Below are 24,447 nucleotides of genomic sequence, written 5' to 3'. Positions count from 1 at the left end.
GTATTTATGTATTTTGTGTTTGTACTACAGCTTCAATGTGTGCGTACCAACCGCACGAATTAATTCCTAGACCAAATATATAGTTATATATGTATTTATTGATTATGTGTTCTGCCGATGATAAGTCAATTAGAGATGTTTCTGATTATACTGTTGTACTATTTGTTCTAATCAGCTTCTTTTTCTGTTATTAATATATGGTATTAGTCTTTTTCCTCCATGTTGCTGACATTTGTTCATTCATGTTTCGTCCCATCTTTCTACTTTTTTAACAATACTTACATTTCAGATTCTTCGATTTCTTTTTTTGCCCTTTCGTAATATTCATACTTTTTCCCTATGCTGTATAGTAATCCTCAGGAAACAATTGCTGATTGTTTCAGGAAGTCTTTATTGAAAACATCCAAAATACGCTTCACTTCTTCCTAGAGGCTTCCTTCGCCATTTAGTTTTGTATTACAATAATTAACTGTGTTCTATACGGCGCTAAGTACTCTGTAAATATGCATTTTCATTAATAGCCTCAATATTTTGTTCCTTGACATATAATCACCATGTAAAGATGAAATTAGGTTTACACGCAATGATCAATTTATAAGCAATTTGTTCTTCGTAAGTATGTAACTTCGCTGTAAACATTTTTTTTAACAGGTCATTATTTTATGAACTTTGCTTTCCAATACGTTAGTATTTGTGTTTACTTAATTTTATTTAAATTATTTTGTCGTGCATTTTCTAATTTCTATTTTATCATTGCTTTCTTCTTTGAGTTCCTACCTCTTGAATTTCTACGTAATATGGCTGATTTCAATATGTTTATTTCCAAATCTCATTAATGAAATATATTTATTATTGTACAGATTCTTGTTATAATGTTTACGTGTGTTACAAATTTGTCTAGTTTAGCTTAAAGTCAACCATTTCTGAACAGTGGGAGCAAAGCGAAGCGAACATGCTCTTTCGATTGGCATTTGAATCGTTAAAATCGGCCAGTAATTAACCCTTATACACATGCGCTGAATTTTGGGACTTAAATACACGCACCAGGTATTTTACACTCCATCTGTTATATTTTTTACATAAAAATTATTGGATGTATTTGGGATGTAAGACTAAAACTATGTAAAAATTTATCTTTTTTTCCGGTAGATATTTGATTTCATTGCCATTTTTAAAGAAAAAAATTATTCTGATTTTATGTTCTTTTATGTTGCTATAAAATATTTTAATATATGTATTTAAAGTTCTAGTGAGTGTTTCGTGTGTTAGGAGGAGGAATATATTAAACAATCCCATGTGCTTTTTTCATGTATTCATTTACAAATATTTCAGAAATATAGCATTAAACATTCATCACTTACAAATATTCAAAACAACATGTACTACAGCTTTTTCCAGTAAATGAATATAAAAAGGTTCTTTAATATCATCTAGAACGAAAAAATAAAGTAATATCATATGGCATGAAAATAGGAAGTAGAACTTGCTCTAACCGTATTACACATTTACTCTCATTCCCATATTACACATTCATCAAGTAGAAGAGCAAAGTTTTAATCGGAGACACACTCTTCACAATACACAAGGCTGTGCTTCCTGCAGATGAACTAGTTGCAATTGCAGCATTAACCCAATAAATAAAGGACCGCGAGCTGAAATAATTTAGAAAAAGCTGAAAATTTCAGGATGTGGTTTTTATATAATCTTAAATGAAATATCAAAAGTCCCCTAAAATCCCGTGTGCGCTTCATCCTCAAAATGGCGGCCGTCCGGAATGCGCATGTCTCTCGATTTAAGTTCGTAACTCTGGGGCTATTTAGGGTATTCCATTTCTGTAAAAGCACTTTTATTCTATAAGCTCTAATCTATAATTTTTCTTAATACTTTTTTCTCGTAAAATTTGATACAAAGCCACGATTTTCCATTAAATTATAAAGTGATACATTTTGAAAGCCCTGTTCTTGGATTGGTTGTAGAAAATCTCCAAAACCGTTAGGAATTCGTAAACATTACTGGGAATAGTTTAGGTTGATCATTTAATTCGCTTTGTTTAAAAAAAAAATCATCGAAATCGGAATACAATTAGTCGAGAAGTTCGACGTTTTTGAAAAATATAGTTGTACAGAGCTGCTTTCTTGTTACCCAATTGTCCATACTGTGTTCCTTTAAATCTCCTTGTTTTCTTTTTAGTAACAGAAAGAAAGTATATATTTATTTTTCACTAGACCCACCGTTAACATCATTGGCATAACCGGTAGTAGTCTATATATATTATTCCATTCTAAACATACATAAATTTCAAGCTATTGTGGTTCATAGTGGTATGAAAGTAAACAGAGAAAACTCCTAGCTTCTTGTCTCAAAGAAAAAGCAAACAGAAGAAAAGAAAAACAGATCATGTCTAAAAATAGAAGCATCAGCAATGCATTCGTATCGCGTCTACCTAGAAAAAAGCCATTCCTTAATTTGAAAAAGGAGGATCCCGAGGATCCACAATCATTGAAAATTTTTGTTGAAATTTTTTGTTGACGAAGTAAGAAAGGTGATTCAAATATGTTATCTCGGATGCGTATCATGATCTGCCACTCAATTATTTCAATCTGTCGGCCTCGTACTTTTATATCACCAATCCATCTAGTTTACTGTTTGCGATACTATGGATTTCGTCAATATATTGATAGATATACTTGCATAGTCTTGGAGTATCAGCCAGCTACGCTGAAGTAAGAAGATATGAATATTCTAGAATGTGTTCTAATATTCCAATCCAAACCGATCATTTTGAAAATTTGATTCAGTTTGTTTTTGATAATGCAGCGAGAACATTAGATGATCACGATACTTTCCACAGTATGGATGGGATTAAATATGCACAACTCCTTTCACGTATAGAACGTGCTGCACCGCCCTCAGCAGTTATGGTGTCTGCTCTTGCTAGAAGGGATATTAAATTTTATAACAAACAATGAACTTTTAAATATTGAAATAAAGAGTTTGATACCGGCAGAAAATATGATAGTACAAGATCTCCGATATACTATTTTCAGAGATGAAGTTTGGCTTCTCATGCATCTCATAAAAGATTCACCTAAGCCAGGTTGGAATGATTTCATGCACACTATCACTATGACCACCCGCAGTTTGAAATGAGCAGCATAACTGCAGTTCCTTTTCTCAACTGGAAGCCATCAAATTTCAATACAATTTACACTTCCTTTCTATTTACTTGTAACGAAAGCAAGAAGGCGGGATAGGATACTTGTATCGTTACTTTTGACCAGCTTCTGTATTGAAAGGCACTGGAAATAAAACATTTGCTCAACAAGATAGTGATTTATCCAAAGTAGTTGTCGGACAGGAGATTTCACCTTTTAATGTCAAATTTAGGTATCGTTGGACATATTATCAGGTAGTGAAATTGAAGAACTTTGGGGCTTGTATAAGCAAAATACTGTGGTACACATGTTAAATGGAACTACATATGTAAGAGCACTGAGAGCACACTTTTTGACTTATGTAGCATTATCAACAGATTTGAAGTTTAGTTAGGGACTTTGAAGAGAGTAATATATGTTTCGGTATCGATGAGTTGATCACAGGTATAAACACCGTAAACGACTTAAAGAATAATTCAGGGGGCCGCGGTGGCTCAGTGTTAGAGCGTTCACCTCTGGTGCTTGGGGTCCCGGGTTCGATCCCAGTCCAAGCCAAGTGAACTTTGTGGTGGACAAACACCGCGTGCGTGGGTTTTCTCGGGGTTCTCCCGTTTCCTCCCACTTTCTTCATTCCACCATTTCATTCATTACTCATCATCACCGTCTCCTTTAGCCTAACCGGCATAACCGTGGGGCGTAAAACTCAAAGATTTCATTTCATTTCATTTAAAGAATAATTCAGACTTTAAAATATTAATGACCTATCTAGCCGAGTCAAAGCTAAACTCTGGCTTCAATATTTGGAACAAGTGAGATTAATAATGCTTTATAATTGAGCGGTGCGTACTGGAGACTGGGACCTTCATATTTATACTGTGAAATGCATGATTCCAAATTTGTACGCAGCAGGACATTTGAACTATCCGAAAACTACACAGCTTTATCTGCAACAGATGGAAGAATTGGGAAATAAACTGAAACCAGAAGAACTTGAAAGATACTTTGTTGTGCGAAGGAAAGATTGCTTTTTGAGTGGAAATGCAACAGATACGGTAATTGAACAGAGGTTGATGAGGGCAATGAAAGTTTCTGGAGGCTTGAGCCATGAGCGAGGATGTTGGCTGGCTGGGTCTTATCTTTTCCAATTGCAATGGAAGTGAGTGAAGCCTTAGAAAATTTCTGTGAAAAACGGTCGTCATTGTCTGAATAGCATGTGGAATTAGACCTTCCTGTCAGCAGAGAGATGATCAAGACATTATACCAATAATGTTATGTATACTCTTCAAACAACCCTCGTACATACAAGAGGAGTTCTCAGAATCAGCATGCGGCAAGACAAAATTCTTGGAAATCAAAAAGCTGCGAAGTTTCTCGCTTACAAGTCTTTCTATGTGTGTGTGTGGTTATTCGCCCACTTCTCTCTTCGCATAGCCTAATTGGGAAGAAGAATTCGTTCTAGCTTAGCTTTCTGCCCACCTCTATACAAGCTGAATTCCGACGCAAAGGCGCAACACCAAACTATATGCTTTAATTTGCATATTTTGTGTTAAAAAGTGATTAATCATATTGCCAATTGTTTAAATGTAGTTAATATGCTTTCAGTAATGCAATAACTAATATTAATCAATTCCTATCAGAGAAGCAACTACTTAAAAACTCAATGTTTAACAGGAAGTAAGTTTTATTGTATTAGTGTATCCATACGCCTACATTGTGTGAGAGAACACTGACGCTCAGACAAAGGGCGGGTAGTGAGATTTTGGGACGTAAAGGCATCAGTTATTGTTACTCGCTACTCTCACTTGTTTTGATTTTTTTATGTTTATTACCAAGATACATAAATTAGTAATGTGGTCTGAAGTTTGAAAGTGCATTTATAAAATGTAAAACTACGATATATGTCTGAAGTCAAGATCAAACTATCTTAACGACTCCATAATCAAAATGTGACTGTGAGGTTACCGGCCAACTAAGAAGAATGGTGGATGAAGTTCTATTCTTCCAATGGCACCGAAGACAACGGAACAAAGGGAAAACGTCCTAGGAACCTCCAAAAGGAATTACTAATCAGTGAAGTTGCATTTCCCTAATGGTGATAGGAAATGAATGTTTGTTACTTCGAATAATGATTCCATATTTCGGTGAATAAACTTTCAGAATCGTTGCTATTCGTGCGTTATAATCGGTACCGGTAACATTCGCGTTCGTCCGCAAATAGTAATCTTGGGCCTATACTTTATTTACCAAAAATATATTATTGGTTTGTATTAAACGTATGTGCCAATGATAATCCAAAGGCTAAATTACAGACATTAAAAATATATATAGTAAGTGTTAATTTTGTATCAGTGATATGATGCGAAAATTATAAATGTGTGTATATCATGATGATATTTCCTTCAGCAGGATAAGTAATGTCGTATTTTGCATGCATGTATTTATATTTTTATATTTTTCGTACTGATGGTGTAGTTAACATAGCACGGTGCAAGGGTACAATTATTCCTCTATACAATCATTAGGTGCTTAATTTTATTTCTCATGACTCTTACGAACTTCTTTCCCGAGGTTATAAGAGACGTTCAACAACACGAACATAACATATGAGACGGTTGACGAGGGAAGTTCTATACGTGTTTTCCACGACATTATGGACTCGTCAGTGACGGTGGGTACCGGTACACGGCCCAGAACCCTCATCTGCTACATTTTGGCCAACCCCCCTTCACTAACCTTTTAGCACCCGAACCCAGGTACCGTCATAATTTGGCTAAGCCTTCATAGGGACAACAGAAATGGGAACCCCTAGACCTTCATATCTTGGTGTCCTTACCGAGGCATGAATATAAGACGGTCATAACATCAGAAAGCTTTCTGATTGGCTTAGTCTTCACAACCCGTTTGAACAGTCCTACCAAAAAGACATTCTAGTCAACATTGCAACTGGATTAGTAACTGGTAAGAAAGTTATGTGATAGGGCGAAAGAGATAGAGTCAAAATCACTATCTCAAATGATAGGTAAAACCTTCGGTAGCGTAGTTCTAAGAAGAAAACAGAAGGTTATGTATCTGTGACAAGCAATACAATTAATATTAGAAAGGAAGCTGTTAGCATCAACCCACTTCAGTTGTTCAGCCGAATTGCTGCGGTACTGCAATCATATGAACAGATGCGTGAATTTTTTAAATATGAACTAGCACCTTATCCTCCCTCCTTGTTTGATGAAATTTCAATTAGAAAAACTAGAAATTCTGTACTTGTGGAGATTGTAGGATCTATAGAACCCTGTGTGAAAGCTCCATCAGAATTGAGTTACGTTGTAGACGGTGGTTTCTTACTTCATGCGGTTGTTTGTCCGATATTAACACATATGCAGATACTTCTAAAAAAAATATGTACAATATATACAGAACCACTTTTCATCGTGTAGAGCTGCAGTTTTTGATGGCTACGCAACAGCCAATAGCACCAAAAATGTTCAACGACAGAGAAGAGCAATGTCAAAGATATCTCTACAATTACATTTGATGAAAATACGAAAGTAACAAGCACCCTTTTTACTGAACTCTGAAAATAAAAGACGTTTGATTTTTCACTTTAACTCTGCAAACATTACAATGTGCGAAGCTGAAGGAGATGCAGGTGCTCCGATTGCCACCACAACTATTAATCTAAGTAAATAAAACACTTTTGTTGCAGTAGTAGTAGGAACTCAGTCTCACTTATTGGCCATTTTAATTGCTCGAACAATTCCAGACACTACAGTGTACTTTATGAAACCGAAAAAAAAAAAAAAAAAAATGAACAGAAATGCTTCCACATTGGCAACATCCAAAGGAAACTAGAGTCACTGAAGGACACCTTTATTTTTCTTCATGCTATCACAGGGTGTAACACATCATCATCTTTTTTCAACAAAGGCGGTCATCAAAATTTTTCAAAAGTAGCAGGAACTATCTAAAGTGGTCACAGTTTCCAACCAACCCGATGTAGATCTCCAAACACTCATTAAAATAGAAAGATTCGTTACGCGGTTTTATGGAGGAAACAATCAAATTTCTTTAGACGAACTTCGATGTAAGTTGTACAACAGGATAATTACTAGAAAACTATCCTCAAAATTCAATTTGGCAAACTTATCTCTTACAAGTGTTGCTGCCTCTCAACACAGTGTGTGTGTTTACGTTGAATTACACCAATGATGATTGGGGAATGATTTGAACCCAACAAAATGGGAGAGGCAATTAATAGAAGGTAAATTGTTTCCAGTGCCAATAAACTTACCAACTGCTCCTGACAATCTGCTGAACCTTGTATCTTGCCTGTGTAAGATCAGAACGCAGAAAGACTGTGACAGCAAATGTGAATATAGAAAGGCGGGACTGGCTTGTTCCAAACTTTGTTTCAATTGTCAGGGAAGTATTTGTTCAAATATATTAATTCTTGATGAGTAATTCGATGACTAATTATTAATTCGTGTATTGAAGAAGAAATATGAAGGTAGGTATAATATATATTTTTAAAACTTTTTTTTTTTTTTTTTTTTTTTTACTATTTACAATGAAGAATGTACTGTACAAGGGAGTTCAAATGAGAAGTAAAAACAGATACTTAATTTTCAACAATGGCGGCTTGTTGGTATGTAATCAGCGAGGCACACTACATAACTGTAAGTTGGGTTGTATATGTACAAGTAGTCTCAATGCAAATTGACAACTTGGTATCCTTATGAATATACAACAAAAGTTAGTTATGCCGTGTGCACCACCGGTTGCATGACAACGAGCCACCACTGTTTTCAATGTACATAAAATTATATTACTCTTAACAAAATTTACAGAATAGGGCTTTTATTTCTAATAAAAAAAGTTCTTTTTTTCAGAATTAAAATATAATAATCTCTTTCCTAGCTGTTAGTTCTTTTGGGGAGGTACATGTCGGACAAGTGTCCTCTTTGGTCGCCATTTTGGTATGAAATACGCATAGGTTTTATGACAGTTTTGCAATTTCAGTTTGGAATCCAAGGCATGAATGCCATAAATCCAGCACAACTATGAATTTCGAAACTTCAGTTGCTGGACTAATAGTGATTAATTTTTACCCATCTACTTTTATCTAAAAACGTCGAAGTTCTCGACTAATTGTATTGCGATTGGATGATTCTTTTTAAAAAACAAAGCTAATTAAATGCACAGTCTAAACTATTCCAGGCATTGTTTACGAATTCCTAACGGTTTTGGAGATTTTCTACAACCAATCCAAGAACAGGGCTTTCCAAATGTATCACATTATACTTTAAGGGAAAATCGTGGCTTTGTATCAAATTTTACGAGAAAGAAATATTAAGAAAAGTTATAGATTAGAGCTTCTAGAACAAAAGTGCTTTTACAGAATTGGAATATCTTAAACAGTTTCAGAGTTACAAACTTAAATCGGAATACATGCTCATTCCGGACGGCCGCCATTTTGAGGATAAAGCGCACATGGGATTTTAGGGGACTTTTGATATTTCACTTAAGATCATATGAAAAACAAATCTTGAAATTTCCAGCTTTCCCTAAATTATTTCAGCTCGACGCTCTTTTTAGTCCTTTATTTGCTAGGCTACATGATGATTGTTGACGCGGACATATTTCACATCGTCCAGAAGCTCTCTTTTCTTTCTCCTTTTCGGGTTCATCTTCAAGCCTAGTGGTGCGCTTGACTGCTGCTTTGCGATGAAGGGGCAGGAAGTGTAGCGATAGCCTAGATGCATTATATGCCGTGCAAAGCTGCAAACCTAGTTCCTTCAGGAACACACTTCTGGCTACTTAGTTTTGCACTCTAATATTGTTTTTCGAACTGACAAGAGCATTTATGCTTGCAGCTTTTAGCATATCAAAAAACACAGTAAGTGACCAACGCTTACACTTTCTTGATACATTATACATTCCGCACAGCTTGTTGACAATATCAATACCGCCTTTATCTAAATTAAAATCAGTTATCGTAACAGGTTTCTTTTCCTCACCTGTGTCTGGATCAATTTTCTGTCATGGTGCATTGCTTATGCCACAACAACTCTTCCGGGCTTGGGAGCATAAGAAGTGATGCTCATATCCTCGGAAAAGGCGAATAGGTTTGAATATTTCTATCGTAATCGTTTTGCTGTTATTTCCTGTGGATCGTACCCATACATGTTAGTACTTTTGTTCAGTATTTGTACCATGTCCACTTTCATGTAGATCATCATCTGCGTCACTAGAGTCGTTAGGAATCATTTCTTCATCAAAGGTTCCTTATTCTCTCTTCCCCTTGCGCAACATAGTCATTTTGTCCTCTCCGTTACTGATTTTTTTGAAGTTTACCAGAATATTATTAGCCTATATAACCAAATATTTATATTAAAACACATTTTTAGAATTACACAAACACATGCGCGGGGTTTTAATTCACCCCAGCCAATGCTTTATGATCCATCTCATGATCACTTAGCGAAAACTGACTGAGTGTTGGATGAATACAATCAGGAGTTGTAGTCAGAAAGGTACCTATAAGTAGATAGCACTACATTCGTTTTTCTTTCACAAAAGTGAAATGGCTTGGGGTGTATATTACCCCAGCGGGTGTATTTAAATGTTAAAAAAATTAATGTCGTTTCGCCTGTGTATATACAACCATATATGACACACAATGCATTTAAATAATAAGTTAAAAGCAGCAAAATCAGCGCTGGAATTGCACTCATCTGGGGTTTTATTATATCTTATTGTTCTCTTGCTGCTTTGCTTTCAGTTGGGAATGTTTCTGTGTTTCTCTTCATTTTTGTCAGATTCATTTTCTTTGTTTGACTGCTTCTCATATTTCTTTTCTGCTTAAATTCCTAGGGTTCTTCTTACGACAGCTCAACATATTCGCTGATGTTCCTGACAGTAGAAGATAATAAACCGGTTTGAGCGCACCTTTCAGGGCGATATTTAATCAGATTTGTTTACTGATATTGCACATCGCTAATGTCATTGATCAATACCTTTTATTAAATACACCACAGTATCGCTAATGTTATTGTTCAATGCCTTTCATTAAATGCGCCACTTAAAAAAAAATAATATTGTTAATATTATTGCTCAACACCTTCTACTAAATACGCCATTGTATCCCTAATGTTATCGCTCAATACCTTTTATTAAATATGCCACTGACACCGCTAAAGTTATTGCCTTATACTTTTTACTAAATGCGGAAATTACCATAGCACACACACACACACACACACACACACATATATATATATATATATATATATATACAGTGTGTTTCAAAACAACACCGACAACGTTTGGGATGTTATTCCGACACCAAGATAAGACAAAAAAGTATAGACCATCCTGGGTGCACAAATACTTCCTTTCGGAGTTATAGGCTGCCGAAAACATGAAAGAATGAACTTTAAAGGTTCATAGCTCCAAAACTATGGGACCTAACGTAGGCGGGTCAAGACTTCACTTAGGAACTATTATGTGCCCTATCCAAATATCCAAGTTTCAGTATCCTAAGGAACTCACACAACAATTTTTATGGGGGTAGTTGGGGAGTACTTCAAATTATATGCCTGTAGCCAAAATCCCTGTATAAAAATTGCTTCGTGAGTACCTTAGGATTCTGAAACATGTATTTTTGGATAGCCAATATATTAGTTCTGAGTGAAGTCTTGACCCAACTACAGTAGATCCCATAATTTTGGATCTATGGACCTTTAAAGTAAATTTTTTCATGTTTTCGGTAGCCTATAACTCCGAAAGGAAGCATTTGTGCACCCAGGTTGGTCTATAATTTTTGTCTTATCTTAGTGTTAGGATTTACCTCCTAAACTTGTCAGTGTTGTTTGGAAACACCCTGTATATATGTTACACGATAATTATAAGTTTGGGTACTGGTAATGGAATCTCCGAGTGATTTCGTTCACTATAGGAAATAGTGATTTCTTAAACTCTTTCCGTTGATCATAATTTAAAGAAAATAAGCCGCCATTCGACGATTTCAATATTTTCTTAAACATTTTTCACAATTACGTTGAAAGTGTTGGTAAGAATAAATTTCTGCTGAGGTTTCATACCAACAACTCGCTTTTCCTTATAGATTTTCTAAAAGAATTCATTTTTTAATGGTTCATGCTTGAAAAATATTTGATGGATAGAATATTCATTATTTAACGAGTTCATACCATCATAATGCGTAAATAGTTTGTATTTTTTCATATCTCTTAACACTTGCTCTGTATCTTCATTATATCTTTGTGACAATACTGTTTTATATTTTCTATTTAAATTTACTAAAACTCTTTCACCTGTATCCTGTGTTTAAATTAATTTCCGTAGTTATTTCGTATGCTTTGGCCTTTTGTAAATCTTGTAATTTAACAGGTCTTAAAACAATATCATTTTTCTTGTTTAAATAGGAAGCCATTTCTTATTTATTATATAGAAAATGTTTGAATAATTTATTAATTTTCTTAAACACGGAATTCAACAGTTGGGTAATTATCTTTTAGTCCAGTATATTTAAGCTTTAATCCATCTTTAACTATATCATTTATCATTTTATCAGTCAAGTGTTTGGTAAATCTAGGTGGAAGAAATATCTTAGTTTTCACACTCAACTAAAATACTTCTAGCGAACTTAGTCTTTATTTTGTCCACTTTTAGAATCTCATGTTCATGTTTAACTCTAATTCTTGTAAATCTATAACTGGTTTCTGTTCTAAGTTTCTGTGCTTACTTAAAAATTAAATGTGTTCTGCCACATTTATTTAATAGAACTATTTAAAAATTCATTTTTTATCTAATAACAACCTTCATGAGATATATTTCATAACAATCTTTATGAGAAATACCTCATAAAAGCTTTAAAAATTAATTCTAAAACTAACTTAATCTAACCTAAAATTCTTCTATTACTTTCTCATTCTTAAGATCATAATTTCTTCTGACCAATTAAAATCGCATAACAAATTGTATTATTAGCTATTGCGTGTGCAAAATCGGCTACAATTTTTATACTAGTTCTCTCATTTATAGATACAATCTTTCTCTTACTACATTTAATTACATACATTAATCTATTTTTAATAAACTCATCTGAATTGTAATACATTTCCGTATTTTCACAAGTTATTCTCTTAAATGCAGTGTAATCTTCATACATCTTAAAATAATCATTATTAGCAATATTGAAATTTCTGTTTTCTGTTGGAAAGATCTCCTGGCGTTCATTCTTAAGATTTTTTTTTTTTTTTTAATCTTTACAACAATCAAATTTACTAGAATCTGCAGTCTGCTTATTGCTTTTATCAATTTGAAAAGTTGCAATTACAAAATCAGGCATATCAAATTGTCTAGAATTAAATTGAGTAGTTACATCAAATTCCACCTTCTACAAAGAACCTTCTACATCCTTTTATACACATCGATAAGTGTGAAATGAAAACATAATTTTAGGTTCTCTAAGAATATTTAACTTTGACTTGCTTTCGTAATCAGATTCATACTCTACAATTGACATTCTTATCTCCATACTCTTTGTTGCTATTTTACCATCATGAGTCGCTGTTGCACCTCTTCTTGTGCATTTATATAAAACGTCATTATTATTACCAGCTTTTATAAATCTTATTCTCAATCCACCTTTCCACATAACTTTATAATCACTTAAAAAGCCTGGAATTAATCTTAGCGGATATAACAGTGTAAAATCCTTTCTCAATCCTAGTTTATCATCTGTTTGTTTTAAGTATTCAACTTCTGGTTTAGAAATCTTTAAAGTTCCAATTGCTATAGATGTTATTTCAAGTAGATGAATCCTATTTATAATTACACCATGCATTATAATTTCTATCCTAGAGAAGAAGAGTGGGAAGAAATTATTTACAAGTTCTATTGTATCATTAGCTCAAAATGTTCCATCAGCTTGAGTATGTATAACTTCAAATTTCATATAACAGTCTGCTCTGAGCAGGGTGGAAAAAAATCATGATCTTTTAAAAAAAATATTTTTGTTGATTTTTTTTTTTTTATTTAAATCAAATCTTTCTTCTCGCGTAATACAAGTCACGAGCTGAAGATAAAATATTAGGAACTAATATTAAATGTTAATTATGCCATTTAAGTGAAAGTATTGGGCTTGAATTTTGAATTGATTGCCAGTCAACTTATTTCAATCCCAAATAGAGATGCAAGCATTCGAGAAAAAACGTCTTTTTTTCGGGGGGAACTCGGTTTTTTCTGCTTCGCTTTTTTGCTTGGGAATTTTTTTTTTTTTTAAATTCTGCTTCAAATTGATAAAGCAGGTTTTGTTTCGCTTCTCTACAATACAAAAACTCATTTAAGTAGTAGTGGATGCAGATAATAATACAAAACCTCGAAAATAAACATGAATTTCGAAAACATATTTCAAACAATTTTAATTCTTAACACATTTTTATTATAAATCCCAAAAAATTAATAGTTGCACTTAAGTTTTAACTTTCATATGCATTATAAGCAATATTTTTTTTATTGTGAATGAAAAATTCAAAAACAAGGAACTATTGTTACATGACAGAATTTATTGTACCATGTGTGTGAGTTCAAACAAATAACACATCGGGAAAATAATAATATATTTACTGAACAAACGCACAAAACAAATTTAAGTTTCGACGTTGTAGCCTTTTCAAAAATAGCCTTTTCGAAAATATTCTTTTCTTTGTTCATTACATATATCAAGTGGCTCAAGTGGTACAACGTTGGCTTCGCATTCGGGAGATCATGGGTTCGATTCCCGTTGCCGACCATCCTGACTGGGGTTTTCCAGTATTTCCCTCAGTCCTACCAGGCAAATGCCGGGATGGTACCTTCTAAAACAGGCCCTGGCCGATACCTTTCCAAATCCTTTCCATGTTGTTAGATATCCAGTATAAAATAGCTTCTGAGCTGCATCTGGTGATTGTTAAATAAATAAATAAATATCATTCCCTCGTCAATCTGTTATAGCCTATAAGTTTATTGTCTGGCTTCCGAGACTTACATAAACATTCGTACTAGTGTAACAATGAAAAAGAATAATTTTTTTATTACAATTCAATGTATTACTTTAAAACTGAAAAAAAAATGCAATCTTTGTATGGGACGCTCAAAAATTACCTAATTTGTTAATGTACTTCTTGCTTCCGCCTTTGCTACTCTTACAGAAACTTCTTTGAAATGGAACAGAAATATTGAAAATGTATTTTCTATTAGTTTATTACATACGTAATAATCTGTTACCACCTATCAGGTGCTTGGGACCTGCAAAATCGGTCAAGTCCGAAATTCTGTAATGCACTGACTGTTCCTTAAGCTTGTTTAGAGTCAGGAAAGTACTGAATTTTCTGTTCTTGGATCATATGCGTAATACTGTTCATCTGAGCGTTTGGTTTCCAAAGCTCTTGAATATATAACCACCATCACGGTTTACCCGGTCCTGAAGGTTTCTGAATTTTTAACAAGAATTCAACATGTCAAAAAAAAAAAAAAAAAAAAAAAAACTACGAAATACATTTAAGTTAAGCACAACAAATATGAGTGTGTTGTTAGCTTTTCCGCTTCTATTGGGAAATCCGAGATTCAGTCCCGCATTTGACAATTCCAACAAAAGTTCTTAATTCCATCTGTAAATGTAGAGATAGTGCCTGTACTGTGATTCCTGGCTGATTTCATTTCATATGTTTTAAATTGTTATTATTACTAATTACCAGCAATGACGGATTTGCGAAAGGGGTTAGGGTGGGGGTGTCTTTTGGACTGAATCCTGTTCTCCGAAATTACGGAATTTCTAAAACAAACTAAATTTTAGTTATGTCTTTACTCATAAACTTCAAGATAACGAAGATAAGAAAGTAGAATTCCTCCGTTACCCGTTCAAAACGGGATTTTCCATAATCATCCTCTGCATGAAACACTCGTTTTCATACTGTGCTGTACATACATTTGCGTCTTATTGTATTATGATTATCTTCCATAATTGAAATAACACAACAGAGGCAGGATTTTACTTATTTTCACTTTAAATTAACTTATTTCGGAATTCGATTTAAATCAACGATACTTATTTAAAAAATCAAGTGATTTAAATCGTAATCCACCCTGGCTCTGAGGATCAAAAAATCCATCTCCCACATCAGTGTCAAATTCAATATCTTTGTTAGGTTCATTCAAATTATTATATGTTCTTCTATATGCTGTAAAACTTTGCGTTCAACCCATAACTGTCAATACTCTCCATACTGTTTATTATAAAGAAAATGTTGAAAAGAGCCATAAAAAGAACTATACTAAACAATTAAATCCGCATCCTACCTTAACTTTAGCGTTCATAGCAGTACTAACTCCAAAAGCTGCGAGTAGTGTTGTAATGGCCTGGAAAAAACGCGGAAATTTTGGGTAAAAGCCAGTTTTTTACGGTTTTTTCCCGAGCTTGGGAGAAAACGGAAAAATTGGGAAAAATTGAAATTTTTCGAATATTTTACTACATTATGCTTTTAAAATGAAAACTAGTTTACAGTTAAGATCATTGATTAGTTATGTTTCTGGTATTAGAATAGGGAAATTTTGCGGCAACAAATATATTTGTACCACTCCTTTAAAGTTAGCACCGTGATAGAATGGAGTTATGGCTACAAAAGATACTAAAATATAATCCTAGTTAGATTAATTAATATAGACGCATTTAAATTATCTTAAATAATCTTATAAAGTTACCATTTTATGGCAGGGAAGTGTTAAATAACAGGGCCAGAAACATTTTAGTTAATACCATACCGAGATATGTATTGTCATTGTGCTGTGTAAAATTTCAGGAAATTTTGAACCCATTAGAAAAAATCTTTTGTTCGGAAATATTGGCAAAACCCAGAAAATATAATTTAAAAACTATTTCTTCGCCTGATACTAATCTTATTTGCTGTAACGTGTCTGCAGCATGTATGTATACAACGTATTTCGCTAGCAGAAATAATACTTAAAGCAACAGCTTTTAATTTTATTCTTTAGTTTTCTGATAAAAATCCCCCTTTATTATTTGTAATTGTGTTTTTCGAACAACTCAAAAAAAGAGATGATCTTATTTACGTATTCACACACACACTCCGCACAAGTGCGTAAATTTGAGCAGCGACAAATGTATTGAAGAATTTAACATGTGAAATTTCTGTTCGTTATTATTAAAGACTAACTGAATATCCGTTCTTCGCACGGGGAAAATACGTTTCATTTTGGGTATAAAGTGCACAAAAACGGTCACCAATAAACTTCTTGTTCACCTCAACCATAGGTTGATGAGCAACATGGAAATTTTAAAACTTTTCTCTCGCTTGGAAGAGCTGTTTTCTAATTTGATAAGCCCTCTTCTTCGTAACTGCATCTAGATATTCTATCCTTGGTCTGTCTCTTCCTGGTTTTCCCTCTGCCTTTCCCTCTACCAGCACAGTGATCCAATCGGAGTGTCGAATAAGATGGCCAAGCATGCTGTTTCTTCTTTTTCCTATTATCTTCACGATCTGTTGTCCTTCATTAGCTTCCTTCAGTACGTCTTCATTCATTTTCCTTGGTACACATTGGATATGTTATTCGAAAGATAAAGATGTTAAGTACGTGTTAGTGACTTACGGAGGAGTACCACCTAAACCGTTAATACAATATCTTGGAATTCAAAATCTATTTTATAATGACTATCGAATATGTAATTCTAAGTCTGTTGTTTGTGGACATCTATGTGTTAAAATTTTAAAATTATTAAATGATGGATATTCTTTTACTGATGTAATGTATATAATAAAAAATGAAAAAATATATATTTAATGGCTTCATAAACGTCATGGAAGATATACACAATGTGATTAAAAAGTATTATGAGGAAAATGATGACAAACATCAGTATAAAATGTAAATTTGTTGAAGATTTAGATCTAAAGGATAAAAATAATCTAAAGAAATTTGATGAGATTATGAGTTGAAATATTCCTTGATGTGTATATAGAGATAAATGTTATAAATTACTTGCAAAAAAAGACTTTAGCAGATTTATTGTTCCAGTAGAAACTCGATTAACCGTCACTGCTCCGGACAGTACTGTACTTTAAATGTGCCGTAATTGACGCCGTGCGCCGTGGAGAGCACGGAATAAAGTGTAAGTGAAATGGACTGAAATAGTCATGCGTCACTTCCGGTCATGCTAGTTTCCACACAAAAACTTGATACAGTACTGAAACCCTTATGGAGAAAAGCATGGACTTGAAACACTCAAGATGCCAGAAATTAAATTCCAAACTGTTATGAATTATTTTCAAGACGAACCTATATTAGTGTAACATGGAAGGAATACGCTTTACTCTGGTCCTGTTCAATCATTATAAGTTGTGATGGATATTTATAAAAATCCATTTTAAAAAAAGGAGATGTTGCTTGATTTCCGCTTTTTCCAACGCCGGTCCGACTTGCGGCAGCATTGCACCAAAATGCATTACTCTGGTGCATTACTGTCTGGAGCGGGATTGCCTTTGGAACAAGCGGAGAGCGAGACATAATCTCCAATAGAATTAGCTAGTACAGGTATACAATGGAATGAGAATATAAAAGTTAGTAAACTGGAGGTACGCTTCCATAAATATCTAGTAAAATTGAAAATTCTTTGTTTAAATTAAAGTTTAATTTTCTCTGACGTTATGACTATTTTTTTAGTCCATTGTTATCGAACGCAGAAAATCCCCACCCCCACCCTTTCGAGGCCCCGCCCCACTCCTACTGTTTTGGTAATTCAATCAGTTATTGTCAGTTTCACTGGACACCTTGAGTTGGCACGCAGATTTAGTGTGTACAGTACGAGTACTGTTACAGAGTGTACAGAGTATACATACTCCTTATCAACTTACTGTTGATTGTTATGCTTGGAATATGGCTGAAAAGCGAAAACGAGTCGTGTTAGGACTTGACCAAAAACTCGAAATTATTAAACGTTTGAGGAAGGGCGAAACTGCAACAAGTATCACGCTGATTTATGGTGTTGGTAGAACGACCGTCAATGACATAAAACGGGATGCCGAAAAGATTGAGCAGCATGTGTCAAAAATGCAGAGTACCGATGGAGATGTAAAAGCTCGTAAAACTATGAAACCTGCTAGATATGAACAACTCGACAATGCTGTGTATCAGTGGTTTATTCAAGCTCGAAGTCAAGGAATCCCAATTTCAGGGCCAATTATAATGACAAAAGCAATCGAACTTAATAAAAAGTTAAATGGGGATCCTAACTTTAAAGCTAGTATGGGTTGGTTTGATAAATTTAAGTTTCGTCACGGCATTCGAAAACTGGACATAAGTGGCGAGAAACTTAGTTCAAACAGCGCAGTCATAGAAGACTTCAGAGAAGAGTTTCATGCAAAAATTACTGCTCTTAAACTTGTGAGAGAACAAGTGTACAACTGCGACGAAACCGGGCTCAACTGGAAAGCTTTGCCGCAAAAGACACTGGCATCACTTCCAGAAAAGATAGCACCAGGCTTTAAGGTCCAGAAAGATCGCATCATTGCAATGGTCTGTGCGAATGCAGCTGGCAAGCATAGGTTACCCTTAGCAGTGATTGGTAAAAAAAAAAAAAAAAAAAAAAAAAAAAAAAAAAAAAAAAAAAAAAAAACGCGCATTTAAAAACTTAAATTTGAATGCTCTTCCTGTGAACTATTATTCACAAAAAAATGCTTGGGTGGACCAAACCACTTTTGCGGAATGGTTTCACAAAGTGTTTGTACCGCAAGTTAGAGCTCATCTCGCCAAGTTGAAGTTGCCGCAGGAAGCACTTCTCATTATGGACAACGCTCCATCACATCCCTTTGATGAACTTAAAAATGACGATGGTAAAATAACGTGTCTCTTCCTTCCAGCTAACACAACTCCCCTCATTCAACCTATGGACCAGGGGATCATTGAAAACATGAAACGTCGGTACAGAAGAAGTTTTATTCAAAGTTTGCTGTCATCTGACGAGGCAACGACAGTTAAGGAATTTTGGAAAACCTACAACATTAAAGATGCTATATTTAATCTTGCCAGTGCGTGGGCGGATCTTAAAGATTCAAGTCTGAATAATGGGTGGAATAAGCTTTGGCCTGAACCTGAACTTCCTACTGATGATACGGTTAGTGTTGAGGAAATTGTGCAACTTTGCAATAACGGATTGGACAGTGAACCTTTAACGACAGAAGAAATAACAACCTGGTTAGAATGCGATAAAATGGATGGAGGTTTTCAACTTTTGAGTGACGACAAAATTATATCTAATGTTCTGCAGGCCAATGACGAAGCCGACGACAGGGATGAAGAACCTGAAACTGAGCAACGACCAGCCACTAGCCACTCCGAAGCCGAAAAAATGTTAACCCAGTGCATCGACTGGTTGAGAGACAAGAGGAAGCGAATGCCACGCAGATACTTCTTCTTAGAAAAATACGCAACATTGCCGCACAAAGAGCTCGGCGTTGGAAGAAGCAGAAGAAGATGACAGATTATTTTTAAATGTGTGGTTATTTCACTACCAGTTCAGTGTTTCTCTTGTATGTAAGTACAGTACAGTAATTTAAATACAGTATAAACATGTATTATTCACTTGTATAAGTTATTTATTTCTTCCAGAACCTTTTAAATCTACTTACTGTAGAGGTTTATAACGATATTTCTCTTATCCGTCTATTCGCTTAACCGTCATGGTCTCGGTCCCGAGGGTGATGGTTAATCGAGTTTCTACTGTACTTCCAAAAAAAGACTTTAGCAGATTTATTGTTAGATGCCTGACTGTTATACCTAGGAGCATATATTTTAACATCAACCATGGTTCGCTTGGTACAGCTGAACAAGCCTCTTGCGCTAAATATTTGGCGACTCGGGTTTTCTGAGGATTTGCACCTGTATTAGTTGCAGCTAAAAGCGTCGATATAAAGTAAATAAGGACATGAGGTAAGTCTAAGCTCTTGGAATGTAGCACTTTTGCCATGGGCGGCCACAAAAGATCGAAGTTCGATTGTGATTAATTACAGCCCACAGTAACAGTAAAGATGCTTCAATTACCAAAGGACTTTCTGGCATACCTACGCAGAGTCCATCTTCAACGACGTCTGCATTGCCCCTGGAAAACCCTGGAAATTGAAATTACCCTGGAATGTCCTGGAATATCCGCGAATTTCTTTACAGTCCTGGAAAAATGGAAGTTTTTTTCAATTTCCCAACTAGTTGCAATTACATGCAATAGAATGCGAACGAAAGCAGTCCTGAGAAATAAAAATTGCGAGACCTAGGACATTTCCCTCTCAGTGCCGCATTCTAAGGCGACTGAGTAAACGGAAACGCACAGTATACACCATATTCGGTGTAATACATTTTCGCTCTGTGGAGAGATGTGTTCATTAGAGATTCCCGTGCTTAGTGTATTGATTTAAAAACATTACTATTTTGCTTCTCGTATCATGTTTTTGATCTTTTTTTGTAGTCGAAGTAACAACTAGGCAACGTTACATCTTAATCTGCAATGACATTGTATAAAAGCGAGAGTGCATTAGACTGAACATTGTGTATACTATGCCTTTACGGTTCCTCAACCGCTCGTGTAAACTGCTCAAAGGCTTGCTACCGCCTTCAGAGCAATATCCATTACGAAGGAAGGAAGGAAAGAGAAATGTCCAGTTAGTTAACTGGCGATCTTCGTTTGATAGATTGTGCTTTGTTCATGTGGTCGAATAATAGCGATACTTTTCTTGTTATTTTACTTAACGATTAGCCCCCCCCCCCCAAAAAAAAAAATGCCTAAAGGCAAATCCACGTTCAGTAAAACTTGGCTGAAGAAAAAAGAATATAAAGGGTGGCTGACTGTGGGTCCGGACAAGTACAGTGCAAAATGTGTGCTTTGCTCAAAAGTGTTCGGTGTTTGCAACATGGGTGAGGCTGCCATTCGAAGTCATGAAGGGGTAAAGAAACATTTGGCTTTGACAAACAACCGAAACGGCACAGTGCAGAATTTTTTTCAGCCGAAAACTACTGTAGGTAATGAACGGAAAGAAGTTAGTAAAGCCGATTTGCCAACCACCAGTGCACATTCAGGTGACACGCAGGTATTGTTTGCGAGCTTAAGTACTTTGGGCAATGAAAGTCGTGATATCGTATTACTCGTACAATTCTTGTCAAAACATTTCGAGTCTTTTTACCTCTATATTCCACGCCAATGATGTGGCCAAACAGTTTTCATGTGGTGAAACTAAGTGTTCATATTTAAGTGTGTTTGGTTTGGCACCATATTTCAAAATTCTCCTTCAAGATTACGTGTCTGCGCAGCCAAGTTACGTTCTGCTTTCTGATGAAACTTTGAACTCAACGACAGCTATGAAACAGATGGATATCCACGTTCGCATTTGGGATATTAACAACAGGGTAAGTAGATGTTACTGAAAATTTTAGTGTTAGTTTTAAATACAAGAACCAACTTGTTGTTAAATACTCGCATCATTCTAAGTGCAATGATATGTAGACTGTTTCTAAAAGTAACTAAACTAGCTTTACTTAACCTAGATTAGGCATACTCTTGGCTCACATCTACGAAATATTCGCCATTTTTTACACTTTAAAAGGTAATACTTAAGATTATCTCCTCAACTTATACAGCTTTGGTTATAGTGGAAATCACCGTTATTTGGTTACGATGCTAAAGAAGTGGTACAGACACAGTATGCCATATTATTAATTGCGACTTAGTTATTTGTAATCATAATTAAGCGAAGGAACTACTTGCAGAGGCACTTTAGACTCATGACACTTATACTTAATGTTCTGAGCTCTAACAGAAACATATGAAGGTATAACTAAGATCCTACCGAAGTTGGGGAAGATTGGTTTTGATTGAGATTGGAGGGGATTAGTTGCACGGATATCAGAACTTTGTTTTAGTCAAAGTTCCGGATTACTAGTCTCATGCCAAGATTTTAAAACAAAAGAAGCGAAATGAAGTATTCGATATAACGAAAATCACATTTCTCTGTTTGAGTAAGATTTATATTAAAACTTGATATTGTGAGTTATCATATCAGTGATTACGAACTCTTGTTATTTTTTAAAACAATATACAGAGGTTGTTTCCCATCTATGGTGACGATTTGAAGCCACACTAATCTTAAGAGAAACCATGTCGCCATTATCGAGAGTGCTTTATTTGATGGCCCTGCATCTTGCTAATTGCCCTTCAGCGAAGTTTCCACTCTTAAGAGGCTGGCACGCAGTGTTTACGTTGGAAAGGGCAGTTATGTAGACCTTCCAAAAAGCACTTATTTACGGCGGCATTCGTCCAGATATGCACTTACCACATCTGTCACACACAGTCAATGGTCCAAGGTGCCCACACGACTGATAATTTCCTTTTCTTCCCGCTTGGTGGTGCTGCACAGGGTGTTTCATTTCGTCACCATAGATCGGAAACATCCTCTGTATACGATAGAAATACACTATCTGACCAAAGCACTGTTTTTATTATTTTTACTTAATAAAAACAGTGCTTTGGTCAGATAGTGTAATTTCTGTACAACAAATGCACTTAAACTTACTGTTTTCACTTACAGGTGGTAACCCGGTATTATGGTTCAGCATTCATGGGACATTCTACTGCTGAAGTGATGCTGGAAGATTTCCAGAACTGTGTTGAAAGACTGAACCTAAACAAAGTTATTCAGGTATCCATGGAATGTCAATTGGAAGTTTCATCGTTTGTTGCAGGAACAGTTGCTACAGACTTCAGGAGTGCATTTGTTAAATGTGGGAAGCTGTGGGTTCCACATTGTACATAATTCTGTAAAAGAAGGAATGAACAAAACAGGGTGGCATTTGTTGGAAGTTCTCAGTAGTTTGGCTAGTTTTTTTCAAGATTCCCTTGCTAGAAGGGAGGATTACATGAAAATGACTGGCTCACATGTGTTCCCACTGAAACACTGTGAGCACCGTTGGGTGGAAAATTTGCCCGTTGCCGAGAGTGTACTACAGATGCAGGAAGAGTTAAAATTATTTATTGATGAATGCAGTAAAATGTCAAACACTCCGAACTCAGTTTCTTTTAAAACCATCAAGTCCCACTTTCCGGATCCACTGACAATATCAAGTCACAAAGGACATCGGCAATTTTTTGACAGTGTATCAGGTGGACAAGCCAATGATTCCTTTCCTCTGTGATTATCTTTATAATTTAGTGCGAAATATAATAAGATTTATTCTGAATAATAAAGTTGAAAGCATTGATAATATTCCACAGCTACTGAAATTAGACATACAAGATTTTGCAAATTACACTCATCCAAAGAACATTGATGTTGGATTTGTAGCTCAGCATGAGCTTGATCAATTACTGACTAGCAAGGCCATCAGTGAAAAACGTGTGCTAGAATTCAAGATTCAATGCAGGTCTTTTCTTGTCTGCATTGCAAAAAAGATATTGAAAAAGTCACCTATCAAATACCCACTATCACGTGCCATACAATGTCTGAATCCCAAATTAATGGGAACAGATAAGCCGAGATGTCAGAAAATGATGACGAGCTTATTAAAGACATTGACAGACTTAAATAGAATTGAGGGTGGAATGTCTTCTTGCGATGATATGCTGAAGGAGTACAGAGATTTTCTTGAAGCTGTTGTTCTTCCAAACAACGGTGTATATAAGGAATTCGATTATATTTCAGGCAAAGAAAGTGTTGATGCTTTCCTGTATAGAGAAGTTGGTTCGTCAGGAAAATACAATAAGTTGTGGTTGCAGGTGATGAAGCCAGTTCTTCTCTTATCACATGGGCAAGCCACAGTTGAAAGAGGATTTTCTGTTAATAAGGAAATTGAAATCGAAAATTTTCAGCAGAAGTCATTCCAAGCGCAAAGAATAATATGTGACCACGTCAGTTATGTTGGTGGTGTAACAAAAGTAGATATTTCGAAGGAACTCTTAGCTTCTGCATCAAGTGCTCGTAGTAAGTAACAGTTATTCATAGAACAGAGGAAGAAGGCAAAGAAAGAGTCATCACAAAAAAGAAAAGAAGTTGCTGATGCTGTTCAAGAGCTGAAGAACAAAAAGAAACGGTTACAAGATGACATAGATGAACTACAAAAATCTGCTGACAAATACGCCGAAAAAGCGGAACAGTGCGGCAGTTTGACTTTCATTGCAAAATCAAACAGCATGAGAAGATCTGTGAAACAAAAAGAAGAGGAAGTGAAAAGTGTGGTGAAGGAG

General features: G+C 35.2%; 1 protein-coding gene across 4 annotated transcripts in view; it reads left to right on the top strand.

Moving 5' to 3' along the window:
• Atg13 (Autophagy-related 13) overlaps positions 1 to 24,447 on the top strand; it is a 101,215-nt gene that overhangs the window by 23,258 nt on the left and 53,510 nt on the right. The window lies entirely within an intron of this gene.

The sequence above is a fragment of the Thermobia domestica genome, chromosome 10 (genome assembly GCF_964235325.1).
Source record: "Thermobia domestica chromosome 10, izTheDome1.hap1.1, whole genome shotgun sequence".
Taxonomy (NCBI): Eukaryota; Metazoa; Arthropoda; class Insecta; order Zygentoma; family Lepismatidae; genus Thermobia; species Thermobia domestica.
This window is presented reverse-complemented; position numbering and strand designations above follow the sequence as displayed.